The 19,338-nt window shown below is 42.6% G+C and overlaps 1 protein-coding gene across 4 annotated transcripts in view; it reads left to right on the forward strand.

The window, feature by feature from the left end:
• Positions 1–19,338, forward strand: part of LOC115195373 (semaphorin-5A-like) — a 268,434-nt gene that overhangs the window by 39,594 nt on the left and 209,502 nt on the right. The window lies entirely within an intron of this gene.

Raw genomic sequence — 19,338 nt, forward strand, 5'->3', positions numbered from 1 at the left:
AGGGGAGGGTTTGGTCCAGCGTCGTCCGGGTTAGGGGAGGGTTTGGTCCAGCGTCGTCTGGGTTAGGGGAGGGTTTGACCCAGCGTCGTCCGGGTTAGGGGAGGGTTTGGTCCAGCGTCGTCTGGGTTAGGGGAGGGTTTGGCCCAGTGTCGTCTGGGTTAGGGGAGGGTTAGGCCCAGCGTCGTCTGGGTTAGGGGAGGGTTAGGCCCAGCGTCGTCCGGGTTAGGGGAGGGTTTGGCCCAGCGTCGTCCGGGTTAGGGAAGGGTTTGACCCGGGGGGGGGCTTTACTTGGCTCATCGCGCTCTAGCGACTCCTTGTGGTGGGCTGGGCGCCTGCAGGCTGACCCTAGTGTTCAGCTGACTGGTGTTTCCTCCGACACATTGGCTGGCTTCCGGGTTAAGCATGCGGGTGTTAAAGGAGCACGGTTTGGCAGGTTCGGAGGATGCATGACTTGACCTTCGCCTTTCCCGAGCCTGTTGTGGAGTTGCAGCGAGGAGACGAGATCGTAATTTGATATGACGAAAATGTTTTAATTATATAAAATAAAAAACATCCTTAGAATAAGATGTCTTATTACTCTAAGCATAATAAAAATAAAAAAGTTGAACCTTTATTTAACTTGGCAAGTCAGTTAAGAACAAATTCTTATTTACAATGACTGCCTACCAGGGAGCAGTGGGTTAACTGTCTTGTTCAGGGGTAGAACGACAGATTTTTACTTTGTCAGCTCGGGGATTTGATCCAGCAACCTTTTGGTTACTGGCCCAACATGCTAACCGCTAGGCTACCTGCTGCCTCAGTGGCCACTAGCTTTTCAATTCATTTCTGTCACCTTAGGGAGGTGCTGTTTCCAAGCTGCAGCGGACAGAGAGAGAGTTCCTTCTATCACCTTCATTGTATGGAGATCTCACATTCATTTCAGACAGGCCCCTCTTCCTCTGCAGCTGGAGACACTAATAGGGAGAGAGAGAGTGTGTGTGTGTGTGTAGAGACAGTGATACTGTAATTTCCTGCCAGCCAGAGAGCCACTAGGCTCACGTTAGCCAACCATGTAATTAAAGCCTTAAACATTTCACCATCCCTCACCCGATGGCTTTATGTCCCTTATCACAGCATTACCAGGTGTGTGTGTGTGTGTGTGTGTGTGTGTGTGTGTTTGTGTGCGCGTGCGTGTGTGTGTGCGCGCGCGCGCACACGTGTGTTTGTTTGTGTGTGTACGCGTGCGTGCGTGTGTGTGTGTGTGCGCCCATGTGTGTGTGCGTGTGTGCTGGGTGAAAGAGTATTATGGTATTGGTCGACCCAAGGATGACATATCATTGCTATCCACTCACCAAGACAGCAACAATAAAGAGCTCTCTAAATGATATGGGTTGTGACTGATCTGTCTTAGTGTTGTGTGTATCGGACACAGTGTCTGTCTTGAAGATTATGCTACTGCATGTGTTATATAGATTCCTCTTTCTGGAATAATTCTATATTTAGATGATTGACATTAGACAGGCTGTTAGTTGTCTAGTTGTTGGTATTATTCCAAACATGGCATTATAACATGACAGCACAACTTGAACAAATGACAAAGTTTGCGTAATTAGTCTTTGTGTTAAGCCAGAAAAGCCTGAGAGTGTGTGTGTGTGTGTGTGTGTGTGTGTGTGTGTGTGTGTATTCAGTGGTACATGCCTTTGTGGACACGTAGTCCTCTGTCTTCATAGTTGCCCTCTCTCCCTCTCCCTCTTTTTCTCTCTCTCTCTCTCTCTCTCTCTCTCTCTCTCTCTGTTCTTCTCTCTCTCCCTCTCTCCCTCCCTCTCACTCACTCACTCACTCACTCACTCACTCACTCACTCACTCACTCACTCACTCACTTTCTTTCTCTCTCTCTGTTCTTCTCTCTTCTTCTTTCTGTCCCTCTTTCTCCCTCTCCCTCTCTCTCTCTCTCTCTCTCTCTCTCTCTCTCTCTCTCTCTTCCTAGTGTGAGCCTGTGAACATGTCACAGAAATAACGTATTTGAAGTGATGGGGATCTTTGATGCCCAGGCATTACCTAAGCATTCTAATGTCTGGAAAATGTCAGAGCTTTTGTGCTAGAAATACTTCAAACCCATGTCCAAGACCACTTTAAACTAAAGCTTATGTTTTCCAATGAGAGTCTGTGAAATGTTCACTGTCACTAAAACACACAAGAAGATTAGAGATTGAGGAAAATACTTCCAGAAAGACTCTACGGGATTCAGAGTGTTTACCTGTCTTTACCATGGACATCCTTCAGAAAATTTGTTTTGTAATGTCTCATGTTTTCATTGTTTGATTAACTGCATGTAAACAGCTTAATTTGACCTTGACCTCGACCTGGTTCTGGAGTATGGGGTGTGTTTGGAGGTAGAGTAGGGTCACCTTTTTTAAAGCCATGCTCTATAAAGCCGGATCCCATTCATCACATCCTTTAATGGGTTTAACTGTAGGCTAATGCTGGAGTGCCTCCCCATTCATCACATTCTTTAATGGGTTTAACTGTAGGCTAATGCTGGAGTACCTCCCCATTCATCACATTCTTTAATGGGTTTAACTGTAGGCTAATGCTGGAGTGCCTCCACATTCATCACATTCTTTAATGGGTTTAACTGTAGGCTAATGCTGGAGTACCTCCCCATTCATCACATTCTTTAATGGGTTTAACTGTAGGCTAATGCTGGAGTGCCTCCACATTCATCACATTCTTTAACGGGTTTAACTGTAGGCTAATGCTGGAGTACCTCCCCATTCATCACATTCTTTAATGGGTTTAACTGTAGGCTAATGCTGGAGTGCCTCCACATTCATCACATTCTTTAATGGGTTTAACTGTAGGCTAATGCTGGAGTGCCTCCACATTCATCACATTCTTTAATGGGTTTAACTGTAGGCTAATGCTGGAGTACCTCCCCATTCATCACATTCTTTAATGGGTTTAACTGTAGGCTAATGCTGGAGTGCCTCCACATTCATCACATTCTTTAATGGGTTTAACTGTAGGCTAATGCTGGAGTACCTCCCCATTCATCACATTCTTTAATGGGTTTAACTGTAGGCTAATGCTGGAGTACCTCCCCATTCATCACATTCTTTAATGGGTTTAACTGTAGGCTAATGCTGGAGTGCCTCCACATTCATCACATTCTTTAATGGGTTTAACTGTAGGCTAATGCTGGAGTGCCTCCACATTCATCACATTCTTTAATGGGTTTAACTGTAGGTTCATGCTGGAGTACCTCCACATTCATCGCACGGTTCGGTATCTATTGCAGGTTTGGGGTCACGGTTGGGAAAATGAAATGCCAACAGTTACTGCAGTTCATTTTCTTTTATTTTTTAATAAAAATACAAAGTGTGATTCCATATACAGTAGGATCAACAGTCATAATGCCTGATGAGGGCACCATTTATTTTGTTCTTTTTAACAACACTAAAATATAGTGCAATCTGTGTGTAAAATCAATATGGAAACAGGGCACAGACATTGTATAGGTCTATGCTATAATATTTTCCTACTAAGGAAACAATAGGAGTACTTGTGTGACTCCAAAAGGGTGTGTTTCTATAGCACGGTACTTGTAATTTCCCCCTCCGGAAGCTCTCCTGTGTGTAATGAGAAACATCCTGAAGCAGCACTTGAAGCTCTCTGTAGCCCTGGAGGCACAACATTCTAACCTCCTCTGTTATTGTAATGGTGAGAGGTTAGCATGTCTTAGGGGTATGATATTTGTGCGTCTAACTTTCTCACTCATCATTATTCACGATTCTCTCAGGACTATCCGTAACCATGGTAGCATACACATTAATGTAGAAGTGTTTGGGAAGCATATTATTTAAAATAAAAGTGACTCAAAAATGGCACAATACATTATTTACCATTCATTTCTATAGGGCACAAAATCATCTGAAAAACAACCAAAACAAACAACAAAGGCATCCAACAAGTTTGTGGAGTCACAAGTTTGATGTTGTTACGTTTACCCCCGCTCCCCCTCTCTGGGGCTCGACTTCGCCAGTTCACTCATTATTACGCACACCTGCCACCAACGTTACGCGCACCTGTGCCTCATTAAACTCACCTGGACTCCATCACCTTCCTGATGACCTCCCCTATATCTGTCACTCCCTTTGGTTCTTTCCTCAGGTGTTATTGACTCTGTTTCTGTTTCATGTCTGTACGCAACTCGTGTTTCTCGTTATGTTTGTTAAATGGCTTGTTATGTTAAATGGCTAGCCGGACTATTTGCATTGTCTGCTCCAACCCCTCTTTTTACGCTACTGCTACTCTCTGTTCATCATATATGCATAGTCACTTTAACCATATCTACATGTACATACTACCTCAATCAGCCTGACTAACCGGTGTCTGTATGTAGCCTCACTACTGTTATAGCCTCGCTACTGTATATAGCCTCGCTACTGTTATTTTTTCACTGTCTTTTTACTGTTGTTTTAATTTCTTTACCTACCTATTGTTCACCTAATACCTTTTTTGCACTGTTGGTTAGATCCTGTAAGTAAGCATTTCACTGTAAGGTCTATCTATACCTGTTGTATTCGGCGCACGTGACAAATAAACTTTGATTTGATGTTTCATTTATTATTAAATTCACTCCCTGTACTTGCTTCCCGACTCCTAGTGTACACGTGACAGATGTAATCATTGTGCGCTAGGAATCTGGGACCAAATACTAAACTTTTGACTCCTTTGAAACACATATGTGAATTTGGCCCCAAGTTTTTGGTCCAGTAAAATGGGGGGAGTATGTACATAAAGTTCTGTAATTTCGAAAAGTTCACCCGATATAGATGAAAATACTCTCAAATTAAAACTGACAGTCTGCACTTGATAGTCATTGTATCATTTCAAATCCAAAGTGCTGGAGTACAGAGCCAAAACAACAACAGAATTGTACAGTATAATTGTTGCACTTCAGAGATACCATGCTGTCCAGTAAATACATACCACCAACCTTCAGAGATACCATGCTGTCCTGTAAATACATACCACCAACCTTCAGAGATACCATGCTGTCCTGTAAATACATACCACCAACCTTCAGAGATACCATGCTGTCCTGTAAATCCACCAACCTTCAGAGATGCCATGCTGTCCAGTAAATACATACCACCGACCTTCAGAGATACCATGCTGTCCTGTAAATACATACCACCAACCTTCAGAGATACCATGCTGTCCTGTAAATCCACCAACCTTCAGAGATGCCATGCTGTCCAGTAAATACATACCACCGACCTTCAGAGATACCATGCTGTACCATAAACACATACCACCGACATTGTGTGGCATTGAAGTATCTTGGATCTTTATCCAGCTCACCATCGTACAGAACTAGATCCCGGCTGTGCCTCACAAAAAGACCGTTTGAAATGCGGCAATTAAGATTTTAATTTTCATTACAATGTGCTTTTGCTGTTTTAACGGAAAATCCTGAAATGTTTTTTTTTCCAGCTCAGATTTACTCAAGATGCATACAAAAGCTCATAGGCCTAGTGTTATTATTTTTATATATACACTGCTCAAAACAATAAAGGGAACACTTAAACAACACAATGTAACTCCAAGTCAATCACACTTCTGTGAAATCAAACTGTCCACTTAGGAAGCAACACTGATTGACAATAAATTCCACATGCTGTTGTGCAAATGGAATAGACAACAGGTGGAAATTATAGGCAATTAGCAAGACACCCCCAATAACTAGTGGTTCTGCAGGTGGGGACCACAGACCACTTCTCAGTTCCTATGCTTCCTGGCTGATGTTTTGGTCACTTTTGAATGCTGGCGGTGCTTTCACTCTAGTGGTAGCATGAGACGGAGTCTACAACCCACACAAGTGGCTCAGGTAGTGCAGCTCATTCAGGATGGCACATCAATGCGAGCTGTGGCAAGAAGGTTTGCTGTGTCTGTCAGCGTAGTGTCCAGAGCATGGAGGCGCTACCAGGAGACAGGCCAGTACATCAGGAGACGTGGAGGAGGTCGTAGGAGGGCAACAACCCAGCAGCAGGACCGCTACCTCCGCCTTTGTGCAAGGAGGAGCAGGAGAAGCACTGCCAGAGCCCTGCAAAATGACCTCCAGCAGGCCACAAATGTGTATGTGTCTGCTCAAACGGTCAGAAACAGACTCCATGAGGGTGGTATGAGGGCCCGACGTCCACAGGTGGGGGTTGTGCTTACAGCCCAACACCGTGCAGGACGTTTGGCATTTGCCAGAGAACACCAAGATTGGAAAATTCGCCACTGGCGCCCTGTGCTCTTCACAGATGAAAGCAGGTTCACACTGAACACGTGACAGACGTGACAGAGTCTGGAGACGCCGTGGAGAACGTTCTGCTGCCTGCAACATCCTCCAGCATGACCGGTTTGGCAGTGGGTCAGTCATGGTGTGGGGTGGCATTTCTTTGGGGGGCCGTACAGCCCTCCATGTGCTCGCCAGAGGTAGCCTGACTGCCATTAGGTACCGAGATGAGATCCTCAGACCCCTTGTGAGACCACATGCTGGTGCGGTTGGCCCTGGGTTCCTCCTAATGCAAGACAATGCTAGACCTCATGTGGCTGGAGTGTGTCAGCAGTTCCTGCAAGAGGAAGGCATTGATGCTATGGACTGGCCCACCCGTTCCCCAGACCTGAATCCAATTGAGCACATCTGGGACATCATGTCTCGCTCCATCCACCAATGCCACGTTGCACCACAGACTGTCCAGGAGTTGGCGGATGCTTTAGTCCAGGTCTGGGAGGAGATCCCTCAGGAGACCATCCGCCACCTCATCAGGAGCATGCCCAGGTGTTGTAGGGAGGTCATACAGGCACGTGGAGGCCACACACACTACCGAGCCTCATTTTGGCTTGTTTTAAGGACATTAAATCAAAGTTGGATGAGCCTGTAGTGTGGTTTTCCACTTTAATTTTGAGTGTGACTCCAAATCCAGACCTCCATGGGTTCATAAATTGGATTTCCATTGATTATTTTTGTGTGATTTTGTTGTCAGCACATTCAACTATGTAAAGAAAAAAGTATTTAATAAGATTATTTCTTTCATTCAGATCTAGGATGTGTTGTTTAAGTGTTCCCTTTATTTTTTTGAGCAGTATATTTTTGTATTCATTCGTGTTACCAGTACGGACCGATCCCAGGTCCCCATACCGAACTGTGTACCATTACCACCCTAGTGAAGAGGGAGTACAGGAGGGGACTAAGCACACACCACTGAGGGGGTCCCATATTGAGGGTCAGCATGGCGGATGTGTTGCTCTCCACCCTCACCATCTCGAGGTGGCCCGTCAGGAAGTCCAGGATCCAGATGCAGAGGAAGGTGTTCAGTCCCAGGATCCTGAGCTTAGTGATGAGCTTGGAGGGCACTACGCTGAGCTGTAGTCAATCAAAAGCATTCTCACATAGTAGGTGTTCCACATGTCCAGGTGGGAGAGGTAAGTGTGGAGTGCAATAGAGATTGCATCATCTGCGTATCTGTTGGGACTGTATGCAAATTAGAGTGGGTCTAGGGTGGTAGGCTGCCGTCGCTGGGAAGCTCACGACTGAGTTTCCCCTTTGTAATACGTGATAGTTTACAATCCCTTCCACATCCGATGAGCGTCAGAGCAGGAGTAGTAGGATATTATTGAGGATATTATATAGTCCTGTATTGAGTCTTTGCTGGTTTGATGGCTCGTCGGAGGTCGTAGTGAGATTTCCTTTAAGCGTGTATTTGTGTGTACACACACAGGCAAGAGCGATCTATTAAAATAACAGCAGGATTTGGGAATCTCTGGAGTTAGGGCAGGACACAGCTGAAATTGGTGGGTATATTGCTGGGTATAGTGTGTGTGTGTGTGTGCACATGCACATTTGTGTGCATACGTGCGTTCGTCTGTCTGTGTGCGCGCGCATGCGTACATCTGTGTGTGTGTCTCAGATTTAAATTGGACCAACGCTGTGGACAGTCAGGGTTAGTCTGAGTCCTTCAGACCGTTGGACAGTTTAGTCTGTTACCACAGTGGTGTGAGAGAGATTGTGAGTTTGTGTTTGTATGAGATTGCTCTCATTTTTATTCCTTTTATGACAGTGTTTTTCTTTTTTCTTTTGACCTTCAACCTTTTGACCTTCAACAGCACCTCTACATCCATGTGGTTCGTCACTCCTTCCTGTCCCCATCCATCTGTCCACAGCAGACAACACTCACTGTAGAAAGTTTCTGTTTTCAAACCTTCCACTCCAGAGAGCAAGCCACAAACCAAATAGATTGGAATCTCAGAGCGGTTTTCTGAAGGGGCTGACACACAAACACACACTCTGGAGAACTGATGTACGGTATGTTGCTGCAGTAATGTTTATTCCGCCGAAACACTGTTTGTGGAACAGATGAATTTTGCGGCGATCCTGAAAGTTAGTTGGATTTGTGATGGGAAATGTTCTATTTCACTGAGGGAAATATTAACACACACACAGTGTTCTGTCTGACTGAGGAGAAATATTAACACACACAGTGTTCTGTCTGACTGAGGAGAAATATTAACACACACAGTGTTCTGTCTGACTGAGGAGAAATATTAACACACACAGTTTTCTGTCTGACTGAGGAGAAATATTAACACACACAGTGTTCTGTCTGACTGAGGGAAATATTAACACACACAGTGTTCTGTCTGACTGAGGGAAATATTAACACACACAGTGTTCTGTCTGACTGAGGAGAAATATTAACACACAGTGTTCTGTCTGACTGAGGAGAAATATTAACACACACAGTGTTCTGTCTGACTGAGGAGAAATACCAGTTTGGGATAAGGAGCTGGAGGCGGTGAAATGCATTATGGGACAAACAGTAAATGTTTACACAATGAAACCAATACACACACCCTTACACACACACACCCTTACACTCTTACACACCCTTACACACACACACCCTTACACACTCTTACACACACACCCTTACACACCCTTACACACACACCCTTAAACTTACACACACACCCTTACACACACACACACCCTTACACCCTTACACACACACCCTTACACCCTTACACACCCTTACACACACACCCTTACACACACACCCTTATACAATCTTACACAAACGTACACACCCTTACACAGGCAGCAGGTAGCCTAGTGGTTAGAGCATTGGGACAGTATCCGAAAGTTTGCTAGATAGATTCCCTGAGCTGACAAGGTAAAAATCGGTTGTTCTGCCTCAAGAACAAGACAGTTCCTTGAACAACACTGTTCCTAGGCCGTCATTGTAAATAAGAATTTGTTCTTAACTGACTTACCTAGTTAAATAAAGGTTAAATATAAAATAAAAATACACAACCTTACACACTAGGGCTGGGCGATATGGTCTAAAAGTAATATGATGATTTTTTCAGAAATAAAACAAGACATAATTGAATAAGTGTTTTTCTTTATTAAAATGAAGACATCAACAATCCCACTAGGCCTAAATGTGCAAACTAAAAAATGAACCACACCACTTGCCAGGCTGTCATCATTGTGCGTACGATTTTTAAATAAGAATGAAAACATACCTCATGTACCCCTGAAAATGTGCAAAATAACAAAACGATTACTAAATTGCTGTCAAACAAAACAATGTTATTTTACTTTGCTCCAATAGGTTTCTGGAGAGTAAGACAAGCCTATCTATCGACTCTGGCTTGAGGCATGCCCTGTGGCATGTTACAATGTTTCCACCTGTGCTGAAGACCCTCTACGAAGGAGCACTTGTAGCAGGAATGCATAAGTACTTCTTTGTAAGATTGCTCAGTCTTGGGAAGTTGGCTTCATGGAGCTTCCACTCCTCGAGTGGTGTCTCGGGTCATATCAAATTAAATGGAAATATATTGCCCAGCCCTCTTCCACACAACTACATATACACCCTTACACACCCTCACACACACACCATTACACACCCTTACACACAACTACATATACACCATTACACACCCTTACACACACACACCCTTACACACCATTACACACACACACCCTTGCACACCATTACACACCCTTACACACACACCCACACCCGTACACAACCTTACACACCATTACACACACCCGTGGACACCATAGCACACCCTTACACACACACACCCTTACACACCCTTACACATTCACTCTTACACAACCTTACACACCATTACACACCCTTACACACACACCCTTACACACTCCTACACACCCTTACACACCATTACACACCCTAACAAACACGTATACACCCTGACATTCCCTTACAGACCCTTACACACACCCTTATACACCATTACACACCCTTACACAACCTTACACACACATGCCACCTGGATAAAGAATGCTGGGATATATGTTTGCACATCCCTGAATACCTGTGTGTGCGTTTTCAGGTGTGTAAATAAGTATGTGTGTATTTTCAGGTGTGTAAATAAGTGTGTGTGTGTTTTCAGGTGTGTAAATAAGTGGGTTTGTGTTTTCAGGTATATAAATACATGTGTATGTGTGTGTGTTTTTTTCAGGTGTGTAAAAACGTGTGTGTGTGTGTTTGCAGGTGTGTAAATAATTGTGTGTGTGTTTTCAGGTGTGTACATTTTAGTCATTTAGCAGACGCTCTTATCCAGAGCAACTTACAGTAGTGAATGCATACATTTCAATTCATAATTATTTTTTATTTTTTTACCCCCGTACTGGTCACCCGTGGGAATCGAACCCACAACCCTGGCATTGCAAACACCATTGCAAACACCATGCTCTACCAACTGAGCCACAGTTGAAGTTGACATACACCTTAGCCAAATACATTTAACTCCGTTTATCACAATTCCTGACATTTAATCCAAGTAAAATATCCCTGTTTTAGGTCAGTTGAGATCACCACTTTAATTTAAGAATGTGAAATGTCAGAAAAATAGCAGAGAGAATGATTTATTTCAGCTTTTATTTCTTTCATCACATTCCCAGTGGGTCAGAAGTTTACATACACTCAATTAGTATTTGGTAGCATTGCCTTTAAATTGTTTAACTTGGGTCAAACGTTTCAGGTAGCGTTCCGCAAGCTTCCCACAATAAGTTGGGTGAATTTTGGCCAATTCCTCCTGACAGAGCTGGTGTAACTGAGTCAGGTTTGTAGGCCTCCTTGCTCGCACACGCTATTTCAGTTCTGCTCACATATTTTCTATAGGATTGAGGTCAGGGCATTCTGATGGCCACTCCAATACCTTGACTTTGTTGTCAGTAAGCCATTTTTACACAACTTTCGAAGTGTGCTTGGGGTCATTGTCCATTTGTAAGACCCATTTGCGACCAAGCTTTAACTTCCTGACTGATGTCTTGAGATGTTGCTTCAATATATCCACATAATTTTCCTCCCTCATGATGCCATTTATTTTGTGAAGTGCACCAGTCCCTCCTGCAGCAAAGCACCCCCACAACATGAGGCTGCCACCCCCGTGCTTCACGGTTGGGATGGTGTTCTTCGGCTTGCAAGCCTCCCCCTTTTTCCTCCAAACAGACCAGAGGACATTTCTACAAAAAGTACGATCTTGTCCCCATGTGCAGTTGCAAACCGTAGTCTGGCTTTTTTACGGCCGTTTTGGAGCAGTGGCTTCTTCCTTGCTGAGTGGCCTTTCAGGTTATGTAAATTTTGGACTCGTTTTACTGTGGATATAGATACTTTTGTACCTGTTTCCTCCAGCATCTTCACAAGGTCCTTTGCTGTTGTTCTGGGATTGATTTGCACTTTTCGTACCAAAGTACGTTCATCTCTAGGAGACAGAATGCGTCTCCTTCCTGAGCGGTATGATGACTGCGTGGTCCCATGGTGATTATACTTGTGTACTAAAGTTTGTACAGATGAACGTGGTACCTTCAGGCGTTTGGAAATTGCTCCCAAGGATGAACCAGACTTGTGGAAGTCTACAGTTTTTTTTGAGGTCTTGGCTTTTGATGTTCCCATGATGTCAAGCAAGGAGGCACTGAGTTTGATGGTAGGCCTTGAAATAGATCCACAGGTACACCTCCAATTGACTCAAATGATGTCAATTAGCCTATCAGAAGCTTCTAAAGCCATGACATCATTTTCTGTAATTTTCCAAGCTGTTTAAAGGCACAGTCAACTCAGTGTATGTAAACTTCTGACCCACTGGAATTGTGATACAGTGAATTAGAAGTGAAATAATCTGTCTGTAAACAATTGTTGGAAAAATTACTTGTGTCATGCATAAAGTAGATGTCCTAACCGACTTGCCAAAACTATAGATAGTTAACAAGAAATGTCCAACCTAAGTGTATGTAAATTTCCAACTTCAACTGTAAGTGTTTGTGTGTTTTCAGGTGTTTAAACAAATGTGTTTGTGTGTTTTCAGGTGTGTAAATGAGTGTGTGTGTGTTTTCAGGTGTGTAAATAAGTGTGTGTGTGTTTTCAGGTGTGTAAATAAGTGTGTTTATTGTTGTGTCTTTGGCACCATGAAAGGTGAAGACTGTTATTTTATCAAATCAGTTCTCTGTAATTATTATTACGTGATTAAACTAATCATGTACATTTAATTAACTAGGAAGTCGGGGCACCACGAAAAATCTTCAGATTACAAAGTTATAATTTTCCTAATATAACTCTTCAGATATTTTAATATCTGATCAATTTGTCTTCTATTAATGAATTATTCTTTACCTCACGTCAGTCTCATTCCAAACATCGTAAATTGTTGGTTATCTGCATGAACCCAGCCTTAACTATGAATCATCCATATACAAATTGGCTTAATAATTTATTTAACTAACTAACTAAATAATCACAGAGATGCATAAACAAACAAACAGTAGATTTTGGTTACTAACAATGATAGGGAAGATCCCCTAGTGGGCTAAATCGATATGACGGCTTGGTGGACAAAGGGAAGTGGGTGTGGACTGAGAAAGAGCGGGAAAAACAAGTGGGATCACAACACACAGTTGATAATTATGTTTATCGCATCAAATAAAATCGAATCAAATCAAATGTTTTTATATAGCCCTTCTTACATCAGCTGATATCTCAAAGTGCTGTACAGAAACCCAGCCTAAAACCCCAAACAGCAAGGAATGCAGGTGTGGAAGCACCTGCATTGAAATGCTAATCCTTTGCAAATGAACGCTCACTCATTCGGGAATAATTGCAATCCACATATGTTTACGCCCATATGTCATGTGATCTTCTCTGTTGGAATCGTCAGTCCGTCTGCTGGAGAGTCAGTTCATCAGAGAGTGGTTATAGGTCTATCAGCGGCTCTAATGGTGTCTGTTGTAATGGATATGTCAGGCGTCCATTGTTCATAGAACAGATGTTTTGGCGGTTGTCGGTATTCACATCCCAGGTTTACATAATTTCTAGCTGCAGTCTAGTAATTACTATCTAAGATTTGCTCTTATTCTGTAGGGATCAATAGTCTCAGAGTTGAGCCATTTCCAGCCGTGTAGCCAATGCTCAACGTGGTATGGTTTTCTAGTCTTGGTACTCATACCTGTACCACCTCAGCTTACACCGAGGTATGCGTGGTCTGAAGAGGATTTCCCCAGGAGGGGGTTTTATTCGTAACAATAGAAAAGGGCGGTTCCATTATGCCAGATCATGTCTGTGCTCACGGGGGCGTGGCCGCTGACTAGTTAAACTTTAAAGGGAATACAATTCTCTCAAAATTAAAGGTTAACATCACATTACATCATTTCACAAATAGTTTCATCTTTACTCATTCATTTTATACAAGAATTAGATGCAAACACCATAATTGAGAAATGTACACATTCAGAGATATACTAGTTATGTGTGTTTCCTGTCCTTCGTGAGGTCACCAAATAAAACACACTCAACTGTGTAAATACGTGTGTTTGTGTTTTCAGGTGTGATCCCTGTTCCACCCCACGTACCAAGGTTTAAGATATGGCACTAAAACAAACACCTTTCTAATCTGACTGTGATCAGAATCCTTCTGAAATGGATCAACATTTATTGAGACCCTCTCCTCATAACAGAATCCTGTTGGAGAGAAAAACTGTAATACATACCGCTGACTCAGTGGCTTTGGTGCTGATAGTTTATTTAACAGACACACTGGTCGGGTCCAAATACCCACACTTGCCTTCTAAATAGTAGGCTTTTTGGGTATGTGGAAATTGAACTTTTTACAGAATACCATGGGAAATTTAGAAAATTGAGTACGCTTTAATTAAATGCCAGAATGGCATACTCATTTCAGCTTTTCATCATACTCTGCTGACATAATCTAATGTTTTGCTTTCGTTGTAAAGCCTTTTTGAAATCGGACAGTGTGGTTAGATTAATGAGAGTCTTGTCTTTAAATAGCTGTAAAATAGTCATATGTTTGAGAAATTGAAGTAATAGCATTTCTAAGGTATTTGAATATCGCGCCACAGGATTCAACTGGCTGTTACGTAGGTGGGACGATTTGGTGCCACCTGCCTTAGAGAGGTTAATTAAATGCCAGAATGGCATACTCATTTCAGCTTTTCATCAAGTAGAATTTTCTGCACACTACTGAGGAATAGAATCGTCTTTTCACACTCAGCTGATAACCAGAATAGAAAAATGAACCAATGGCGGGAAACATGCGTGATTATGCGTTAGAAGACACCATTTCAGTTTGGATGAGTACTAGGTTGATATTTGTTGCTTACTACATACGTTTTTACTAAACAGTACGTACTAAATAGTATGTAGTACGATTAGTACACAGGATGTAGTTTTAGGAAGTAGCAGGAGGAGGCAAGACAGGACTACAAATCCCTGCATGCTACTGCACATCAGCCACTGACTCACACTTCACACCTGAAACACAGTTCATATCGTTACTGACAGACAACTGACCAAAGGACAGTCAAAGCACACACACACACACACACACACACACACACACACACACACACACACACACACACACACACACACACACACACACACACACACACACACACACTCAAACTCAAACGCTCACACATTTCAGTCTTCTCTTGTTAGTTTTCCTCTAAACTTAGATTGTAAAGTAAAGTCTGGAGTTGTTTTACTGTGTGTGTACACATGTCTGGTGTGGAGATAGGCAGCATCTATCAACACAGTGAAGTGACCCCTCATCTTACACCCTGCTGTCTATTTACACAGATGGACCATTACTGTGTGTGTGTGTGTGTGTGTGTGTGTGTGTGTGTGTGTGTGTGTGTGTGTGTGTGTGTGTGTGTGTGTGTGTGTGTGTGTGTGTGTGTGTGTGTGTGTGTGGGTGTGTGTGGGTGTGTGTGTGTGTTGACCACAAAGCCAAAGTAAATTTTAGAAGCTATTCATTAACGGTATAATATATCTGTTATAGATTCTAATTCAGACATGATCAATATGGCGGTAACAATATGATTACAGCACACAAGACACCCAGATCTGAATCCTTATCGGTCTCACAAAGACCTCCCACGCTGCAGAATAGTGTATATGTGTTTCCATGTGTTTGTTGTTCACCCTGTATTAAATTGTGACATTCAATGACCTTCAGTCCCATAACATTTACCTTGTCAAAACGTGCATATTTAAAAATGAAGAATGATTTATCTGCACGGCGTATTGTTTTTGCCTCTGAGAGTTGACAACAGCATTCATCTCCATCATTAGATTTCCATAACCTTCGGTAGCTGTCTGCGTATTGCAATTGAGATAAATAGTATATTAATCCCAATACAGTTATTTTGTCTGGCTGTTGGAACGTGGGGTGAAACCCTTGCCTGGCTACCCATAATCCTTACTCAGGCCAAACGCTAGGACACACCCACAGACATTAGTTTCTTCTCCACGTTGAGTCTGGGTCTCCCGACCCTTCAACAAATGTGAACACATTCGTGGCGCTCTGATTGGTCCAGAAACGGTTGTGTTGTGCCAGGGACAGAACACACGTCGGTAAAGCGACGGTTTGAAAATTTGCCGTTGGCTTTGATACACTGATTGGTTAGAGATGATCCAATCGCTGATGACTTTATTTTGTACCATGCCCCTCGTGCGAATAATGTTTTTTTTTACTGTGAGTAATCAGGTTAGTTAACCTCCCTGGGCTAGGTGGGACGTTTGCGTCCCACCCTAGTCAACAGCCAGTGGAATTGCTTGGCGCGAAATACAAATACCTCAAAAATGCTATAACTTCAATTTCTCAAACATATGACTATTTTACACCATTTTAAAGACAAGACTCTCGTTAATCTAACCACATTGTCCGATTTCAAAAAGGCTTTACAGCGAAAGCAAAACATTAGGTTATGTCAGGAGAGTACCCTGCCAAAAATAATCACACAGCCATTTTCAAAGCAAGCATATATGTCACAAAAACCAAAACCACAGCTAAATGCAGCACTAACCTTTGATGATATTCATCAGATGACACTCCTAGGACATTATGTTATACAATACATGCATGTTTTGTTCAATCAAGTTCATATTTATATCAAAAACCAGCTTTTACATTAGCATGTGATGTTCAGAAAAAGCATACCCACCGCAAACTTCCGGTGAATTTACTAAATTACTCATGATAAACGTTCACAAAATACATAACAATTATTTTAAGAATTATAAATACAGAACTCCTTTATGCAATCGCGGTGTCAGATTTTAAAATAGCTTTTCAGAGAAAGCACATTTTGCAATATTCTGAGTACATAGCTCGGCCATCACGGCTAGCTATTTTGACACCCACCAAGTTTGGGACAACCTTATTAGAAAAATTGGATTACCTTTGCTGTTCTTCGTCAAAATGCACTCCCAGGACTTCTACTTCAACAACAAATGTTGTTTTGGTTCCAAATAATCCATAGTTATAGTATTACTGTAACAGTGTAAGGACTGAGTTGTATTATTACTGTAAGAGTGTAAGGACTGAGTTGTATTATTACTGTAACAGTGTAAGGACTGTGTGTGCGCCCAGGACACCTATCAGATAACATCAGACATGTCTCCACCTATCAGATATCATCAGACATGTCTCCACCTATCAGATAGCATCAGACATGTCTCCACCTATCAGATAACATCAGACATGTCTCCACATATCAGATAGCATCAGACATGACTCCACCTATCAGATAGCATCAGACATGTCTCCACCTATCAGATAACATCAGACATGTCTCCACCTATCAGATAACATCAGACATGTCTCCACCTATCAGATAACATCAGACATGTCTCCACCTATCAGATAACATCAGACATGTCTCCACCTATCAGATAGCATCAGACATGTCTCCACCTATCAGATAGCATCAGACATGTCTCCACCTATCAGATAGCATCAGACATGTCTCCACCTATCAGATAACATCAGACATGTCTCCACCTATCAGATAACATCAGACATGTCTCCACCTATCAGATAGCATCAGACATGTCTCCACCTATCAGATAACATCAGACATGTCTCCACCTATCAGATAACATCAGACATGTCTCCACCTATCAGATAACATCAGACATGTCTCCACCTATCAGATAACATCAGACATGTCTCCACCTATCAGATAACATCAGACATGTCTCCACCTATCAGATAACATCAGACATGTCTCCACCTATCAGATAACATCAGACATGTCTCCACCTATCAGATAACATCAGACATGACTCCACCTATCAGATAACATCAGACATGACTCCACCTATCAGATAACATCAGACATGTCTCCACCTATCAGATAACATCAGACATGTCTCCACCTATCAGATAACATCAGACATGACTCCACCTATCAGATAACATCAGACATGACTCCACCTATCAGATAACATCAGACATGTCTCCACCTATCAGATAACATCAGACATGTCTCCACCTATAAGATAGCATCAGCACTCCGCCAGCCCAGGACATCTGGCATGGAATCTTGCAGTCATTCAATGTAAGGTCTATGACGTTACTGTCGGTGGCGTGTTGGTGTGTGCGCCGACATTATCAAAACAGGCAGAACCTTGAGATAATTGGCTGCAGGTTTGCTGCTCTCTTTGAATGTTTATGAGAAGTGACATTCAGATTGTCTGAAAATGAGAAAACATCACCCTAGAAAAATGTTGTAATGGGTAAATATTATTAAAGTATAAATTGCCTGAAGGTTTCTGCTATAATAGGTAACCTTCCTTTAGAGAAATGACATGTAGACTGTCAGATACTGTAGAATAGGCTGTCAAAACGGTAGGAAAACTTAACTAAAGAAAACGTACATTTGGACAGTTATAGTACATAGAGATGAGGAAATATTCGCGCTAAAGGACAGCCAAGCTAAAAGCCATGTGTATATACTTTCTATAGAGTAGGGGAGGAAAGAATAGCTAAAGATGGAATGGTCTTGACTGGCAGTGTTTGACAGGTGCTTTACATTAGAAAGTCACTAGTGCATTCCACCGTGCATTCCGCCGTGCATTCCGCCGTGCATTCCGCCGTGCATTCCGCCGTGCATTCCGCCGTGCATTCCGCCGTGCATTCCACCGTTAAACTTTCTTTCAAAAGAGACTCTATGTGATGCGAAGGCCGTAGAGTTTGAATAGACATCTAAACAGATCAATTTGGAGCTGAATGTGAATGTGTTTTTATGGGCTCCATGTTTAAAGGGGCCCCGTGATGTAACACGGGTCGTATAAAGGGGACCAAGGCGCAGCGTGTATAGTGCTCATATTTACTTTTAATGAATATACTTCAACAAAACGACCGACAACAGTTCCGTCAGGCGACATACACTAAACAGAAAACAACTACCCACAAAACCCAGAAAGAAAAACCCCTACTTAAATATGATCTCCAATCAGAGGTAACGAGGATCAGCTGCCTCCAATTAGAGATCAACCCAAACAATCCCAACATAGAAATAGAAAAACTAGAACTAAAACATAGAAATAGAAAACATAGAAAACTCAAAACACCCCCTGTCACGCCCTGACCCACTCTACTATAGAAAATGACATCTTACTAGGGTCAGGACGTGACACATGAGGAGTAGTTCCCCCCCACACACATACACACACTACATTACCAAAAGTATTTGGACACGTGCTTGTTGAACATCTCATTCCAAAATCATGGGTATTAATATGGAGTTGGTCCCCCCCATTGCTGCTATAACAGTGCTAGAGCCGTGACTACAGACCTGGGTTTGACGAACCGACTTGTTGGAAAGATGGCATCCTATGACAGTGCCATGTTGAAAGCCACTTAGCTCTTCCGTAAGGCCATTCTACTGACAATGTCTGTCTGTGGAGATTGCATGGCTGTGTGCTCGATGTAATACACTTGTCAGTAACTGCTGTGGCTGAAATAGCCAAA

The sequence above is a fragment of the Salmo trutta genome, chromosome 6 (genome assembly GCF_901001165.1).
Source record: "Salmo trutta chromosome 6, fSalTru1.1, whole genome shotgun sequence".
Lineage (NCBI taxonomy): Eukaryota > Metazoa > Chordata > Actinopteri > Salmoniformes > Salmonidae > Salmo > Salmo trutta.